Source organism: Lissotriton vulgaris, chromosome 5 (genome assembly GCF_964263255.1).
Source record: "Lissotriton vulgaris chromosome 5, aLisVul1.2, whole genome shotgun sequence".
Classification (NCBI taxonomy): domain Eukaryota; kingdom Metazoa; phylum Chordata; class Amphibia; order Caudata; family Salamandridae; genus Lissotriton; species Lissotriton vulgaris.
The window spans coordinates 182,064,181-182,083,102 of record NC_141693.1 but is presented as its reverse complement, the minus strand read 5'-3'; the positions used below and the strand labels follow the sequence as shown (position 1 = coordinate 182,083,102).

Genomic DNA, 18,922 nt, shown 5'->3' with positions numbered 1-18,922 from the left:
TTGACTGTGTTTCCGTTTATGAACTGAAATGCCCCTGATTCCTTTGTCGCGCAATGAAATGTTTTTGGTTACTTGCAAATAATTAATTAGACCTTTTTTACATGTTCTTGTGCTACAAAATAACCCCCTACTGTATGTGCTTCCATCGACGATTTGTCAGGCCAAAATATGAATTGCGCTCTCACCTTTTACGTACTGAATAACTCTACAAATAAAAGTCTTAGAAGCTATGGATAGGCTCCGCGTACTTTTGTAAATACGGGTATCGGTGGGAGGGTTTTTCTGTGCGCAACTGTTCTGCTCTCTTTTTAAGGTTATCCGAGAAATGGTTGTTCGGCCCTGGGTTGATGGTCAAAACGAAGGTATGATACGCTGCTTATGAAGAAGGACCTCGACTTCAGAGAAAGGGTAAAGTAAAATGGTGTGATTGATAAATTGCTATAAGGATATGGTGGTCGAAGGTACTAAGGTACAGGGTTGAACAAAGAACTGGTATGCCTTAAAAACATCACAGCTTTGGGAATGATTTTGGGACCCCGATGACCGGATACATCTACAAAACCGGGTACCTCGCGCTAGGCACCTCTGATTCCTCTTTTTAGCGTTTTTCACTACACACGATCCTTAACGCCATCCTCGAACCTCCCCATGAACCACCTATCACATTGCCTGCCCCCATGACTTTAAGAAGCCAGAACCCTAAGGGATTATACCCCGAAGAGACAAGTACGATTATGTGGTAAGTAAAGGATTTTCGTGCCCTTACATTTGATGTGTTCGAATGTTGTCCCCCTACCTCCCCTTTTTCTCCCCCTTTTTCCCTCTGCAGGTTACATTAGAATCCCGATTAGAGTATCATAAGGGATCTGGAACCACGTCACGCCCGATGCATGAAGACGGACTAGCGCTACAAAATGGCACAACAAGGACGCTCTCACGACCTTTTTACCAAATCTAACGCTTTTCTGTCCCAAAACTGCATGCTTCCCACCTCCTAACACAGACCCGAAACGTCTAACGTTGGGTAACGCACTGAATAGCCCAAACAATACACGGTCATTCTCTATGTCACACGTGTACTGTTCGGCCTATTGTCTCTCTCTCTCTCTCTCTCTCCCTCTCTCTCTCTCTCTCTCTCTCTCTCTCTCTCTTTCTCTCACTCACTCTTCCACCCCTCCACACCTTCCCTCTTCCTAGCAACTGGCACCTAATTGGCGAACCTGGTGCACCTCCTGATTGGCCCCAAATACCACAAGTATTTGTGCAAATCTGTCCTAAATAAAATTGTATTGGTACCACGTTACTACCTCTCCTTTTCTACTAAAATATGGATGAAATTTAAATTGGCCGATAGGAAAGGGACAGGTAAGACGACTAAGGTTCCCTAAATTTGACCCACTCTCAGGGAACTATTTGTCAGTGGCTCCTATGATAAAAATGTGTCTGTGGTGATGCGACCATCCCCATTGAAAATTGTCTCCGTACCCCAAGCTGTAAGAAATGATCGAGACACCCCCATCTACCCAAAATGCCCCCAGTTTGGTATCCATCAGATCCCTCCTTCCCCGAGGATAAGTTTAATAATTATTGCAAACCACCCCTCCCGAGTTTTTGTAGTAACCAGGTTGCGAGGATTTATATAGAAAGTTAGAAGGATGTGTGCAAAGTTGAAAAATTAGATTGAAAAACGAAAGAACTTGTTGCAGTAGGCATGGTTGAAAATAAGATGTTTTTTTTGTAATGCAGACTCGTTTAGCCTATGTTCATCCCTCAGAAGGATGCCTATCAGACTATGATGAATAGCACGTTGCACTTTTTGTAAAATACAAGGCCCTGAAGACCAGCCTAGCCTTTCGAGACTTGTACTAGGGAAATGGGTCTCTGCCAGAAGAACTGACATCTACTATAATAGACATATGACAAATAAACGTAATAATCATCAGAGCGTCAAAGAATTAGCCAACAAAAGGAAGTTGTAAGGAATCCAGCAAACCCATCATCAATTGTTTATACGTTAGCCGCAAGAATCTCCAATGTAGCGAGTGCTTACCCCAGTTGCTTGGTGTTGGGAGAGAAATAGACTTATGTAATTACCTTTTTCTGCAAAATCTCTAAAGACTGTCTTTTCAAAACTCATTTAAGGGTACCACTGTCGGAGGAGAAAAGAGACCGGATGTGGGAGCACGCGGCCTGACTGCAGATTGTGGAACATCAGCGACGGAGGCCGAGGCGAGACCACAGCAGTAAGGAGACGCCGGACGGGGCATTGTTTCAAACAAAGCTAAGGAAAGGGGTGACCTGAAGCCCCTGCTATATGATCAACGTGTGCCAAAAGCCCCCGCTCTCTGAACATGGTTACGGACTCGCCTATCGCAAACTCTCCGCCTCCCCCCCGATCTGTTCCCGACTTGGCCTTGCTCCATCCCCTCTTCCTCCGACCTACCATAAGGACTGTTCACACCCGCACCTTTCCACCCGAACTCCCAAGTTCCTCCAAATCCTACTGAGCTACCCAGAGAAGAGTACTCCCTACGTCAGAAGGGAGGGAGCTCCGACTAAGTAGACCACGAACTGTGTTTAATCCCAGAACAGTGACCTAGAACTCCACCAAGGGTCGCCCCCGAAGAAAAGATAAACAAAGTCTGTGGTTCTGCCCGCTACCAAGCACCTTGAAGATGATGGAAGCAACAGGAAATGCCCACCACAGAGACTCAAGAAACGAACAGATCTCACAATTCTGGAACAATCGCATTTTTTTGCAAATCTATGCTCTGCGCTACAAAAGAAAGTGCATCTGTTCCAAACCGTAACGCATTGCTCCTATGGGGTCTGGCGAATCAAAGCAAAAGGTACCCCTGCCCGCAGACCTCCAACGACTCAATCCACATGAACATTTCTGTTGCTAGGTAATCCAGGTGCTCGACAGCGCTGACAGAAGACGACAAAGGACAACGAGAACTTTGACATATTTACTGTATCTCCTTTCTCTCCCAATCACCATTTGACTGACTATGTACTCGCTGTATACAAGAAGGACTTACTTATATGATAACTCACCAGTTCTTATTCTATGATCTGTACCCAACGCCCTCACTGCGTAATTCTAGGCTGATATTGCATTACGATTACTTCTCCTGCAACCAACTTAGCAATGAACCCGCTTATTAGATGATGAGATTTTTCAATATGATGTTTATAATGTGATGTTTACGTACAGTTCTTTCACCCAAGTCCCCTCTCCCTTACTTATGATCACTGCATATAGGGGTAGATAGGAAATAGGCCAGCAAGATGTCTTGGAAATGTTAAAGGGAGGACTGTGAAAAATGAATACAATCTTGTTGAACATTATCTGCGCCATCTTGCCCCTTTTCGAGCCCATTCGTGCGCGTAAGCGGCAGCCATTTTGAGCACCATGGCCTCCCTGCCCCTCACTAATAGCCAGCGCGTCTCTCTCTCTCTTAACCTCGCAAGCATTCCCCCGCACGCTGACAACCCCCCCGCTCTCTCATGCCTTGGGTCATAAACCCCTCTCCAGCGCAGCTTCACCACGGAACCCCATCCTGTTCCCAGCGCGACACCTCCCTTCATTCCTTTCATGGCCTCAAACCCTTTTGATGCAAACCCCCTTTTCCTGTGTCCCCGTTTGTCTTCCTCGTTCCCAGGCTGCCACCTGACCCTGCGGATACTGTTTATTACCCCGTACAGTAGGAAGCTTCCCCTCCCCATCAAAAGACCCCCGAACCGATCAAAGCCCCCCACCCCATGAGATCCGATCAACCCCACGCATTCCGTGAATCGGCGGAATGCCCTGCTGTGCGACCACCATCACCTGTTGTGACCGGGGTGGGGAATCCAACTGTAAATGTATGTGGGAACGGGTCTGGAGGGGAGATTCCGAGGATGTTCTTTCAAGTATTAAAATATTATGAGAATGTGTTATGTGCAATAAAAGTCGTAAACTCTAGTATAAGAGGCCCGGCCTCAGAGATGTGGTTAGAGCACCTCGTGACGATACTTGCTGTCTGAATTGATGTGTTCTCCTCCGGAGAGAATAAAATCCTCGTTTCCCGCCTTCCAGTCTCCAGCGCCTGCTTCTTCATTGATTAATATTGGTGGGTCATAGAGGCGATACCGCCGGGCAACATAAAAGGGTCTTTGGTTACCGGTTGTTTTTGGAACCCTTTTTAACATCCTTCCACCACAGTGCACACCTGTCTCGTGGACACAAGTAGTTCCTCCGACACTGTATCTTCAGCGTGGATCCAGGCGCTGCAGCTGTTCTAGGATCCCCTTCCTTTTCTTAGTGTGTCCTTCCACCACAGTAAACACTTGTCAAGTGGACACAAGTAGTTCCTCTGACATCTTCAGAGTGGAGCCAGGAGCCGCAGCAGTTCTAGGAGCCATTTCCTCTTCTTAGTGTATCCTTCCACCACAGTTAACACCTGGCTGGTGGACACAAGTAGTTCCTTCGACACTGGAGCTTCAGCGTGGATCCTGGCGCTGCAGCAGTTCTGGGAGCCCATTCCTTTTCTATGTTTATTCTTATGTGGGAGCCATGGTGGTCTCGTAGAGTCCCGCTTGTGCTCTATGCTCGATGAGCTCACAGGAAGTGCAGCATTCCTTAGAACCAATGGGTCATGACCTCAACCACAGCCTGTATCCTTACGCCACACTTAAGGCTGTGTGGGGTAAAGTAATAGTCTCCCCCTTGCTGTATGAAACAGCATTGAACCTTCGAAGATCATTAATTGTGCCATCACCATCAGACTGTATCTTTGAACCGCACTCAATAGACCCCCATGGATATTGTGAAACCACAGATTGGGCCATATCCTCTTTCTGTCTTACTTTCATCACAGCTAGGAGGGACAGATGGAAACACATGGCCCTTCTTACCCTGTGGATTTAAACCAATAACTGGGGAGATATTTCACAGTCGAGACGATTACTAGGTTGGTAAGGAGCCAGAGTGGTAGAGCCCAGGAAGCGGGCACCGGAGATTTCTGGTAAGAATATGAGTACTCAGTACTGGGAACTGCCTGGTTTCATGGTGCTCTGAACCCTTCTTAACCTCCGCTCGCTGCTTTCAATCTGGTCCACACCCATAGTGAACACAAGTCTTACCTGCTGCAGGCAGGCCGCAGGAGGACTATGTGAAACGAGTCAACTCAGCAATACCCCCCTTGACTATATTTATACCCAAGTAAACCTACATTCCAGAAGTTAGTTTCATCATCTGAGCTGCTTGAAGGCCATTGTCAAAGGTTAATGATCATAACAGAAAGGCATGAAGAAGAAATATACTGTTACCTTCCTGAGAAGGGTTAAGGTGCACTGGAATGTTGCTGTGTGATGTCATGAACTTTGCATTCTGAGGTGGAGGAGGGCGGAGGCCTATGTGTCAAACTTCCATGATGGATGCTAGGCTGCGCTGCTTACGCCTCCAAATATCAAGGCGTGGTGCCAAAGACCTTAAAAAGTGATCCAGTAGATAGCTTGTTGTAAAAAACATAACTGCACCGGATTCTGAAGACACTGTGAGCGACCCTTCGACAATGAAGCACTTTGAAAGCGAGGTCTCCAAACAATGGGAGATTTCATCGCATCTTCCATGACTGTCAGTGCAGCTTCAAAGCCCAAGGGGAGAGGATGTAGCCTTGCGGCTAGAGCGGTCGACCTCGAAGCTGGGGAACCGGGTTCGAGTTTAGGCAATGACGCTCAACATCCTGGGATTCTGGGCAAATCATTTAATCTCCCTGTGCCTAACAAAAATGAATGTGTCCTCATGTAACGAAACTGGTGCTCATCATGTAAAGCGCTCTGATACGGATCTAGTTCGCGCTATATAAAACTCTAAAAAAAAAATTAAAAAAAATGTGCGGCTCAGTATGTAGATATTGACATCAGGGAAGACTTCCTTTGAGCTCTGCACAAACACCAACTGGCAGCCAATATTCTGCTGCATATGATGCACGATGTATAATACAATGGATCACCAAATCTCAGGAAACGGTCTTGCAAGTGGGCAGGGGTGTCTGAAGCAACTCTAGGTTGGGTCAAATCTTTCCTCTCTACCTACAGATTCTACATCAGAATCAAAATCTCACTCATGCGAAATACAAGCGCCTCGTGAAGTCCCCTTAGTTCCCCACTGTCATGGCTGCTGTTAAGTGTGCACATGTGCCTGCAGCCGCAGCTCACTGGTAATACCGCTAGAAATTCCCACGTGAGTGCCAAATCAACTTCTGGTTGGGCGCAAACACTGGGATCAAAATACCATTTCAAAATGGCTGCCACAGATTGAACATAACTAAGGTTCTCGTAGTAACCATGGTCAACAACAGTGCCTCCCCCCCATTTCACTGGCCAGAGATGCTGCACTATTTCACAAATCTAGCTCAGGTGGTTAGGAACTCGGGCATCAGAGCTTCTATAACATAGGATTTTGTGCAGCGAGATTTCATCCCACTAAACTGATTTAACTTTTTCTGCTCCGATTACCCTTTCATGACTATTCAGCATCATAGTAGGTATGTCGTTGTGCACTGACAGATGTTTCTCAACACGATTTAATGTGACCAACATAGATCTAGAAGTTACCCCATGGTTCCATATGGGGCCCAAGGATGTGTTTCCCTAAATGAACATGCAAAGATTGATTTTCTCACTGCTGGATCAGACCACCATCTTCAGCATCCAAGATGTTCTTGACACTAAATCATTTTAATCTTATGTACATAGGTTTGCCCAATGCCTCTGAAAAGTGTGCATAGGCTACAGAGTAAGCGATCGATGTGTGTAACTTAAACAAGTACAAGCACATTACCACTGCCGTGAAGGCACTGCCCAGCCCTAAACACGTGCAAGCCCATTACCACTACCGTGAAGGCACTGCCCAGCCCTAAACACGTGCAAGCACATGACCACTGCAGTGAAGGCACTGCCCAGCCCTAAACACGAGCTAGCACATTACCACTGCAGTGAAGGCACTGCCCAGCCCTAAACACGAGCTAGCACATTACCACTGCAGTGAAGGCACTGCCCAGTCCTAAACACGTGCAAGCACATTACCACTGCCGTGAAGGCACTGCCCAGCCCTAAACACGTGCAAGCACATTACCACTGCCGTGAAGGCACTGCCCAGCCCTAAACACGTGCAAGCCCATTACCACTACCGTGAAGGCACTGCCCAGCCCTAAACACGTGCAAGCACATGACCACTGCAGTGAAGGCACTGCCCAGCCCTAAACACGAGCTAGCACATTACCACTGCAGTGAAGGCACTGCCCAGCCCTAAACACGAGCTAGCACATTACCACTGCAGTGAAGGCACTGCCCAGTCCTAAACACGTGCAAGCACATTACCACTGCCGTGAAGGCACTGCCCAGCCCTAAACACGTGCAAGCACATTATGACTGCCGTGAAGGCACTGCCCAGTCCTAAACACGTGCAAGCACATTACCACTGCCGTGAAGGCACTGCCCAGCCCTAAACACGTGCAAGCACATTATCACTTCGTGAAGGCACTGCCCAGCCCTAAACATGTGCAAGCACATTACGACTGCCGTGAAGGCACTGCCCAGCCCTAAACACATGCAAGCACATTACCACTGCCGTGAAGGCACTGCCCAGCCCTAAACATGTGCAAGCACATTACCACTGCCGTGAAGGCACTGACCAACCCTAAACACATGCAAGCACATTACCACTGCCGTGAAGGCACTGCCCGGCCCTAAACACATGCCAACACATTACCACTGCTGTGAAGGCACTGCCCAGCCCTAAACACGTGCAAGCACATTACCACTGCCGTGAAGGCACTGCCCAGCCTGAACACGTGCAAGCACATTACACTGCCGTGAAGGCACTGCCCAGCCTGAACATGTGCAAGCACATTACCACTGCCGTGAAGGCACTGACCAACCCTAACAAGTGCAAGCACATTACCAGTGCCATGAAGGCAGTGACCAGCCCTAAAAACTGCAAGCACATTACCACTGCCGTGAAGGCAATGCCCAGCCCTAACAAGTGCAAGCACATTACCACTGCCGTGAAGGCACTGCCTAGCACTAAACACGGGCAAGCACATTACCACTGCCGTGAAGGCACTGCCCTGCCCTAAACACGTGCAAGACATTACCACTGCCGTAAAGGCACTGCCCAGCCCTAAACACGTGCAAGCACATTACCACTGCCGTGAAGGCACTGACCAGCCCTAACAAGTGCAAGCACATCACCACTGCTGTGAAGGCACTGCCTAGCCCTAAACACGTGCAAGCACATTACCACTGCGGTGAAGGCACTGCCCAGCCCTAAACACGTGCAAGCACATTACCACTGCGGTGAAGGCACTGCCCAGCCCTAAACACGTGCAAGCACATTACCACTGCCGTGAAGGCACTGACCAGCGCTAACAAGTGCAAGCACATTACCACTGCCGTGAAGGCACTGCCCAGCCCTAAACACGTGCAAGTCATTACCACTGCCATAAAGGCACTGCCCAGCCCTAAACATGTGCAAGCACATTACCACTGCTGTGAAGGCACTGACCAACCCTAAACACGTGCCAACACATTACCACTGCCGTGAAGGCACTGCCCAGCCCTAAACACGTGCAAGCACATTACCAATGCTGTGAAGGCACTGACCATCCCTAACAAGTGCAAGCACATTACCACTGCCGTGAAGGCACTGACCAGCGCTAACAAGTGCAAGCTCATTACCACTGCCGTGAAGGCACTGCCCAGCCCTAAACACGTGCAAGCACCTTACCACTGCTGTGAAACCACTGCCCAGCCCTAAACACGTGCAAGCACATTACCACTGCCGTGAAGGCACTGCCCAGCCCTAAACACGTGCAAGCCCATTACCACTGCCGTGAAGGCACTGCTCAGCCCTAAACACGTGCAAGCACATGACCACTGCAGTGAAGGCACTGCCCAGCCCTAAACACGAGCTAGCACATTACCACTGCAGTGAAGGCACTGCCCAGCCCTAAACACGAGCTAGCACATTACCACTGCAGTGAAGGCACTGCCCAGTCCTAAACACGTGCAAGCACATTACCACTGCCGTGAAGGCACTGCCCAGCCCTAAACACGTGCAAGCACATTATGACTGCCGTGAAGGCACTGCCCAGTCCTAAACACGTGCAAGCACATTACCACTGCCGTGAAGGCACTGCCCAGCCCTAAACACGTGCAAGCACATTATCACTTCGTGAAGGCACTGCCCAGCCCTAAACATGTGCAAGCACATTACGACTGCCGTGAAGGCACTGCCCAGCCCTAAACACATGCAAGCACATTACCACTGCTGTGAAGGCACTGCCCAGCCCTAAACACGTGCAAGCACATTACCACTGCCGTGAAGGCACTGCCCAGCCCTAAACATGTGCAAGCACATTACCACTGCCGTGAAGGCACTGACCAACCCTAAACACATGCAAGCACATTACCACTGCCGTGAAGGCACTGCCCGGCCCTAAACACATGCCAACACATTACCACTGCTGTGAAGGCACTGCCCAGCCCTAAACACGTGCAAGCACATTACCACTGCCGTGAAGGCACTGCCCAGCCTGAACACGTGCAAGCACATTACACTGCCGTGAAGGCACTGCCCAGCCTGAACATGTGCAAGCACATTACCACTGCCGTGAAGGCACTGACCAACCCTAACAAGTGCAAGCACATTACCAGTGCCATGAAGGCAGTGACCAGCCCTAACATCTGCAAGCACATTACCACTGCCGTGAAGGCAATGCCCAGCCCTAACAAGTGCAAGCACATTACCACTGCCGTGAAGGCACTGCCTAGCACTAAACACGGGCAAGCACATTACCACTGCCGTGAAGGCACTGCCCTGCCCTAAACACGTGCAAGACATTACCACTGCCGTAAAGGCACTGCCCAGCCCTAAACACGTGCAAGCACATTACCACTGCCGTGAAGGCACTGACCAGCCCTAACAAGTGCAAGCACATCACCACTGCTGTGAAGGCACTGCCTAGCCCTAAACACGTGCAAGCACATTACCACTGCGGTGAAGGCACTGCCCAGCCCTAAACACGTGCAAGCACATTACCACTGCGGTGAAGGCACTGCCCAGCCCTAAACACGTGCAAGCACATTACCACTGCCGTGAAGGCACTGACCAGCGCTAACAAGTGCAAGCACATTACCACTGCCGTGAAGGCACTGCCCAGCCCTAAACACGTGCAAGACAGTACCACTGCCATAAAGGCACTGCCCAGCCCTAAACATGTGCAAGCACATTACCACTGCTGTGAAGGCACTGACCAACCCTAAACACGTGCCAACACATTACCACTGCCGTGAAGGCACTGCCCAGCCCTAAACACGTGCAAGCACATTACCAATGCTGTGAAGGCACTGACCATCCCTAACAAGTGCAAGCACATTACCACTGCCGTGAAGGCACTGACCAGCGCTAACAAGTGCAAGCTCATTACCACTGCCGTGAAGGCACTGCCCAGCCCTAAACACGTGCAAGCACCTTACCACTGCTGTGAAACCACTGCCCAGCCCTAAACAGGCACTGCCCAGCCCTAAACACGTGCAAGCGCATTACCACTGCCGTGAAGGTACTGCCCAGCCCTAAACATGTGGAAGACATTACCACTGCCATGAAGGCACTGCCAAGCCCTAAACACGTGCACGCACATTACCACTGCCGTGTAGGCACTACCCAGCCCTAAACACGTGCAAGCACATTACCACTGCTGTGAAGGCACTGCCCAGCCCTAAACACGTGCAAGCCCATTACCACTGCCGTGAAGGCACTGCTCAGCCCTAAACACGAGCTAGCACATTACCACTGCAGTGAAGGCACTGCCCAGCCCTAAGCACGTACACGCACATTACCACTGCCGTGAAGGCACTGCCCAGCCCTAAACACGTGCAAGCACATTACCACTGCCGTGAAGGCACTACCCAGTCCTAAACACGTGCAAGCACATTACCACTGCCGTGAAGGCACTGCCCAGCCCTAAACACGTGCAAGCACATTACCACTTCGTGAAGGCACTGCCCAGCCCTAAACATGTGCAAGCACATTACCACTGCCGTGAAGGCACTGCCCAGCCCTAAACACGTGCAAGCACATTACCAATGCCGTGAAGGCACTGCCCAGCCCTAAACATGTGCAAGCACATTACCACTGTCGTGAAGGCACTGCCCAGCCTGAACATGTGCAAGCACATTACCACTGCCGTGAAGGCACTGCCCAGCCCTAAACACGTGCAAGCACATTACCACTGCCGTGAAGGCACTGCCCAGCCCTAAACATGTGCAAGCATATTACCACTGTCGTGAAGGCACTGCCCAGCCCTAGGTGAGGAACAGAATACAATTGATGGTGCTCTATATTTACCACAAAGAAATTTGGATAAACAGCCTAACATGCATGCAAAAGATGACGTGCACATACCAACACAGACAAGCAAACACCTGCTACCAGCTTCTGTGAACACAGTGAGAGCACATTAGACAAACTGATGCAACACTGTGGAACAATCTGTTCCATACACCGTGCTTTCAACAGAACCACCACAATTTAAGGCGAATCTGAAAACGTTTCTATTCAGAGAGGCTCCTGTGAGCTGAAAGATACAGAACAGTCACACATGTCTCTCTGAGCTTAAAGGTCCAACTGCACCAGCAACTGTCCCGCCTGGAGGTAACAACCTTCACAACTCTAAAGAAACGACAGTTCCCTTTTCTTAAGTTTGTAAAGAGGTGTCAAAGCCTCTGAGGGATTTTCTACCAGCAAGTCAAGGATTAGCCATATATTGTATCCAGAGTTGCAAAGAGATTGACAAATTTACAAATATAACAATTTTCAAAAGCAATCTGTCAAAGAATTTAAAACCACAAACAAAAACAATACATTAAAGATTATTACGCAACGGTGGACTGATGAGAATATGCACACTCACAGGAAAGAAACACCTCTTTACAAACTTAAGAAAAGGGAACTGTCGTTTCTTTAGAGTACCTAAAACCCTATCCCTTTTCTTCGAAAGGGTTTCTCCTTTAAATTTTCTTTACCACTAACAACCTTCACAACTCCATTGTGACTAGTAGTGCTATGTTCTGTGGAATTACCCTCTAAAGCACCCCCGTCATCACCACAACTTCACCACGCAACTTGTCAAAGTTCATACAAAGAAGCGACTGCAGGTGTGCATGCAGTATTAAGAAGCATTCATAAATAAATAAAGGTGGTCTGCCTTTTTGTGCAAGGGAAGTTTTCTGTGCTACAGTATGCCTGCATGTGAAGGAAGCTTGCATTTCTGAGGAATGCCTATTATGTGGCAAAAGGCTGCCTTGCATCGGTCTTTTTGCAATGGAAGCTTACTCTGTAAGTAAAAACCGGTATGATGAAAACATTCTCTGCTGCTGAATGCCAGAATGTGAAGGAAGGTTGCTCCTTTCTGAAGGTTAGTACGTGATGGAAGTTTGCCATGATGCGGTCTATTTACAATGGAAGACCTGCATGTGGTGAAACCGTGTTCTGTTGCATAATGTCATTATGTGACGGATGATGAACTTCTAGCTGAAAGAAGGGATGGGAGAGAAGGTATTACTGCTGTTATCTAAGCGGGGTAAGCCCTATGATGTTGCTTGTATGTCACTGAAGCTTGCCATGCTGAGTCTGCAGGAGATAGGACACCGCCCTTCATATACTTGACATATACCTGCCTTTCTGGTATCTTTTTTTGATTGAAGTTTACCACATTGGTGAAAGTCTGCAAGGAGTGGATGGCCTTTCTGCTGCTGAGTGTCACTTTGTGACCTTCTGCTGAAGGTTATTTATTTATTTATTTATGTATTTATTTACGTGCGATGAAGGTTTACCTGCTGCTGTCTGTTTTGTGACGGAAGTGTGCCCTGTTGTTGAATGTCGGTATTACATTCCTGCTGATATGTGGAGGGCACTATACTCGGATTCTAATAATTTAGGTATGGGTTGAACACCCATATGTCAATATGTGATTGCAGGTTGCCATGTAGAGAACCTGTGTCTGTCGGAATGATGCCTCACTGCTGAATGGAAGGCTGTTGTTATCCTGAAGGGTAGCATGTATCGGAAACATTACCTGCTGCCATTTTTAGGTCTTGCCTGAGCCAGCGTATGCGCAGCTCTGGTGAGACTTTTAGTTAGTGGGCATCAAAAAGCCGACCACAGCTTTTTGTGATGCAGAGCATGGGGTTACGCGCACAAGCGCGTGCGCCTCGCTCCGCCTCTCCATCTTGCTCGCCTTCAACGCCCCTCCCGCGCCGCAGCTCGCATTAATTGGAAAAATATGTGCAAACGCGGTGCTTTCACTTTCGCCGCGGCGGGCGCTTGCGCACCACTTTTGAAGCCAGGCTGGTCTTGTTTTTGTTGCGGTTTTATATAGCGTGAACTCGACCGGAAGGTATTGGAGCGCTTTACATGACCCCCTCTGTGTTCACGCTATGACCTGCATCCCCTGTAGTCTCTGTCCAGTATTCTAGGGTTATGCTCCTCCAGCACACGCCCATCAGAAGAGAGGCTAATTTGCTAAGCCCTGCTGCTCATGCTGCAACATTTATTTAGATATGTGTTCACTGCTCAACTCAGCCACCAGCTCCCTGCCACTGCTGCTACTTGTTTATCTTTGCATCACTGTGCGTTAGCTTGAGGTAACTGATTTGCCCAGTTTATTGATAAGCCTACAGTTTATAGGGTGGACAAATGTTTTGTAGAAGAAAGACATAGGACATTCAAAATGTGCATTTATGACCTTGCAGTATGACCGAGCAAGTGTTGTCACAAGAAGTTTTGTAAATTACACATTTTACTCTTGAAGCATCCAGTTGTTGTAATGTTCATGTAGAGCGTACATAATGGCAGGATAATGTTGTAGTCTTTATCTAGGGCTATTTTTTAAAACCTGCTTTTCAGAAACGCTGCTAAATGAAGCACTGTGCTTGACATTAGTGTTTCCTGCTCAGGTTCTGGTGTTTGCTTTGCCCGGAGTGCACATCATAAAACAGAAGAATGCAATTCATTAAGAGCATATATGCATCTAATGCTAGATGACGCTGAAGTAATTATCGGGTGTGTTAATTTTTTGTTCATTCTGATAAGATGTCCTACTACATCATGGGTTTTAAAAAAAGGATTCTAATACGTGTTCAATTAAGAGGTTTACTTTCTATGTGGCTTTTAAATACCTTTAACATACATACATGTATGCTCTTACTATTTCCCTTTAGTTTTATCATTATTTCCCTTTATGCTTAACAGTGCACCACTTTTTCTGTGAGGGAATGCTAAAACCCTAAACCCAAAACTTTTTCATCAGTTTGCGAAAAGGCTTTATTTTCTAACGCATGCAAATTCAATTTCTTCTGAATTGTGTTCCATATAGTTCGAGAGAGTGTGGCACAGCTGCTCCTTAGACAGATGCTACCCTTGCTAATTAATCATGTTTGACATTAAGGAATCACAAGGAAGCGGCAATTCCTCGCTGGTATTTCATGTGTGGAGCCGAATGTGTGTCCTACAGCGAGTTGTTTTTCATCACAAGACATTTACAGGAGCCATTTGTATGATCGATAGCAGCATCTTCTGCTGTGAACATGGGCTGCCGTCTTCTGTGTTGACAGCTTACACCTCTCCTTATATCTGTGCACTATAGTTAAAATAATATCTGCCGTTGCTGTCAGTTTGGGAGGTTCAAGCCATGTGCAGCCTTGATCAGAGTTCTGTCAAGATACTTCAGAGGATGTGGTATTTGTCTATAGGGCTTCTAGGCTCTGCAAGATCTTACTCTCTACAAGGGTTCCCTTTAAGGGACAATATGTCCCAAGAAGGTTTTTTCAGAAGCATCTAATTTCATTAGACATCCCCCAGTTGCACTGTCAACAAGAAATGCAGTTTAAAACAAATGAGAGGATTCGTTGAAGAGAAAGTTTGTTTCCTGATTGGGTCTTCGAGTGTGTTGGTATTGGTTTTATTCCCTTTGTGGGATGACCAAACCATGTTATTAACATTTTGCTGTTCTTTGTATTCGTTTTGAATAGTTTTGGAGCTAAGAACACACCTAATTTAGCTTGGTCCACTGTACATTTTTGTAGTTTTTATTTTTAACTCTAGATTTAATAATTTCAAGGTTGCCTTGTGGAAATATGAATTGGTCTTAATACTCATCTCTTGGACACGTAACAAGCATTTGCAATGCAATAGGTCTCGCATTTACACAAGTTTGAGCTATTGGCATTGTAAATGACAATGCCTTTTAATTATATTTTAGCTTATAAAACATAAATAAAAGGCATTGTCATTTACAATGCCAATAGCTTAAACTGGTGTAAATGCGAGACCTATTGCATTGCTAATGCTTGTTTGTTATTGTGATGGAAACGTGCCTTGTTTTATCTGGTTGGAAGCCCCTCTGCCGCAGATGAGTGTGTGATGAAGCCTTGCCTGCAACAGCCTGCTTCTGACAGAAGTTTTCCCTATTGGTTAATACCTGCATAAGAGGCTAGTGTGCTCTGCTGCTGAATTTCACCACAAGGAGGAGGGTTGCTGTTCTGTTGAAGAGGAGTGTGTGGTAAAGCCTTGCCGGCTGTGGTCTGTTTGTGATTGAAGTTTTCCTTATTGGTGAATGCCTGCATGTGGTGGAAGTCTGCTCTGCTGCTGAATGTCACCATGAGAAGGAGGGTTGCTGTTCTGTTGTAGGTTCGTGTGTGGTGGAAGTCTGCTCTACTGCTGAATGTCACCATGAGAAGGAGGGTTGCTGTTCTGCTGAAGGTTAGTGTGTGGTGAAGCCTTGCCTGCTGCTGTCTGTTTATGAAGTTCTCTTATTGGTGAATGCCTGCATGGGGTGGAAGTCTGCTCTACTGCTGAATGTCACCATGAGAAGGAGGGTTGCTGTTCTGCTGAAGGTTAGTGTGTGGTGAAGCCTTGCCTGCTGCTGTCTGTTTATGAAGTTCTCTTATTGGTGAATGCCTGCATGGGGTGGAAGTCTGCTCTACTGCTGAATGTCACTATGAGAATGAGGGTTGTTGTTCTGCTGAAGGTTAGTGTGGGGTGAAGTCTTGCCTGCTGCTGTCTGTGATTGAAGCTCTCCTTTTTGGTGAATGCCTGCATGTGGTGGAAGTCTGCTCTGCTGCTGAATGTCACCATGAGAAGGAGGGTTGCTGTTTTGCTGAAGGTTAGTGTGTGGTGACGCCTTGCCTGCTGCTGTCTGTGAATGAAGTTCTCTTATGGTGAATGCCTGCATGGGGTGGAAGTCTGCTCTGCTGCTGAATATCACCATGAGAAGGAGGGTTGTTGTTCTGCTGAAGGTTAGTGTGGGGTGAAGTCTTGCCTGCTGCGGTCTGTGATCGAAGTTCTCCTTATTGGTGAATGCCTGCATGGGGTGGAAGTCTGCTCTGCTGCTGAATATCACCATGAGAAGGAGGGTTGTTGTTCTGCTGAAGGTTAGTGTGGGGTGAAGTCTTGCCTGCTGCGGTCTGTGATCGAAGTTCTCCTTATTGGTGAATGCCTGCATGGGGTGGAAGTCTGCTCTGCTGCTGAATATCACCATGAGAAGGAGGGTTGCTGTTCTGCTGAAGGTTAGTGTGGGGTGAAGTCTTGCCTGCTGCGGTCTGTGATCGAAGTTCTCCTTATTGGTGAATGCCTGCATGTGGTGGAAGTCTGCTCTGCTGCTGAATGTCACCATGAGAAGGAGGGTTACTGTTCTGCTGAAGGTTAGTGTGGGGTGAAGCCTTGCCTGCGGCTGTCTGTGATTGAAGTTCTCTTATTGGTGAATGCCTGCATGGGGTGGAAGTCTACTCTACTGCTGAAGGTTGGAATTCTGCTGAAGGCCAGGGTGTGATAAAACCTTCTCTGTTGCTGTGTGTATGTGATGGTAGATATCTCTGTTAGTGATTGTTGGACTGCGAAGAAGGCTTTTTCTATGACTGTCTATGAGGGAGAGAGTTTCATCTGCTGCGGATTGTTTGTGTGTGGGCTCAACACCCTACTGCTGAGAATCTGTGTATGATTCTGGCTTGCCCTGCTGTGGGCGGGGAATCTGAAGACGGAGTTTTTAATACCAAGCCACACACAATTCACAATCTGAACTTGCACTTTGTTGTCAAGGTGAGCAGTAAGTAGAGGTAGAGTTAGATTAGTATAGCTACACTTTAATGCTTGCTCCATTTTGTCATTGTGATGGAAACCGGCCTAGAGATTTGCGGCCCTGCTGTTGCATGTCTGTCTGCAAGAACTTGTCTGTGTATATGGTGAACTCGCCCATCTGCTGCATGTATGTATAGGTCTCCTCCGGGGACCTGCAGCGCTTCGAAATCTTTGTATGTGAGGGAATCTTGCACTCCTGCAGATGTTTGCATTTGAGGGCCTTGCCCTAATGGTGACTTCTGAATATGATAGAAGCGCCAGGGCCTCTGAATCAAGCACGCTCTGCTGAATGGCTCTTACACTGCTGGTGACTTTCTACATATTCTTAGATTTCTGGGCACTTTCCTACTACTGACTTTCTGAATGTGAGGGGTTCCTGCTCTCAGCTGAAGGCCCATATGTGAGGACAGCATGCCCTGCAGGTGAACGTCTGTATGTGAGGGAAGCCCGCACTCCCGACGAACTAAACGTGCCCTGCTGCTGAGAGTTTACACGTTAGAGACGCTGGCCTGCTGTGTGTGTGAGAGCCGACTCTGAACCTGGCTGGGTTTGCAGAAAACCACTCTGGAGTGAAACTGCAGGCCCGGTTCCCTCCTCCATCCTCGCTGCCAGCTCTGTGCACGTCCAAACAGCCCGGCCAGGGCTGGCAGGACACAGATGCTGCCTGTGTTACCCTTGGCACCAGTCTCGGCGGCGCAGCTCGTCCTTTCCATGCAGTTGTATTCGGAATCCAGACCCTCCCTCCACCCCTCACCTCATGGACTAGGCCTAGGTCTTCAGCAGCTTCAAGGACACACAAACAGGTCACGCACTGCACACAACTTATTGCTCATAGTCTACCTGTGGGACACACAAACAGGCAAACAAACAAACAAGCCATGCACTGCACACAACCCTGCAAACACTAACTACTCATGGGCCTGCAGAGGCTTCAAGGACACACAAAGAAGCCATGCACTGCACACAATTCATCGCTCATAGACTCCCCGTGGGCCTGCAGAGGCTTCAAGGACACACAAACAAGCAATGCACTGCACACAACACATCACTCATAGACTCCCTGTGGGCCTGCAGAGGCTTCAAGGACACACAAACAAGCCATGCACTGCACACAACACATCACTCATAGACTCCCTGTGGGCCTGCAGAGGCTTCAAGGACACACAAACAAGCCATGCACTGCACACAACACATCACTCATAGACTACCTGTGGGCCTGCAGAGGCTTCAAGGACACACAAACAAGCCATGCACTGCACACAACACATCACTCATAGACTCCCTGTGGGCCTGCAGAGGCTTCAAGGACACACAAACAAGCCATGCACTGCACACAACCCTGCAAACACTAACTACTCATGGGCCTGCAGAGGCTTCAAGGACACACAAAGAAGCCATGCACTGCACACAACTCATCGCTCATAGACTCCCTGTGGGCCTGCAGAGGCTTCAAGGACACACAAACAAGCAATGCACTGCACACAACACATCACTCATAGACTCCCTGTGGGCCTGCAGAGGCTTCAAGGACACACAAACAAGCCATGCACTGCACACAACACATCACTCATAGACTCCCTGTGGGCCTGCAGAGGCTTCAAGGACACACAAACAAGCCATGCACTGCACACAACACATCACTCATAGACTACCTGTGGGCCTGCAGAGGCTTCAAGGACACACAAACAAGCCATGCACTGCACACAACACATCACTCATAGACTCCCTGTGGGCCTG

General features: G+C 48.1%; 1 protein-coding gene across 1 annotated transcript in view; it reads right to left on the bottom strand.

Moving 5' to 3' along the window:
- Positions 1-18,922, bottom strand: part of NIBAN2 (niban apoptosis regulator 2) — a 270,668-nt gene that overhangs the window by 204,842 nt on the left and 46,904 nt on the right. The window lies entirely within an intron of this gene.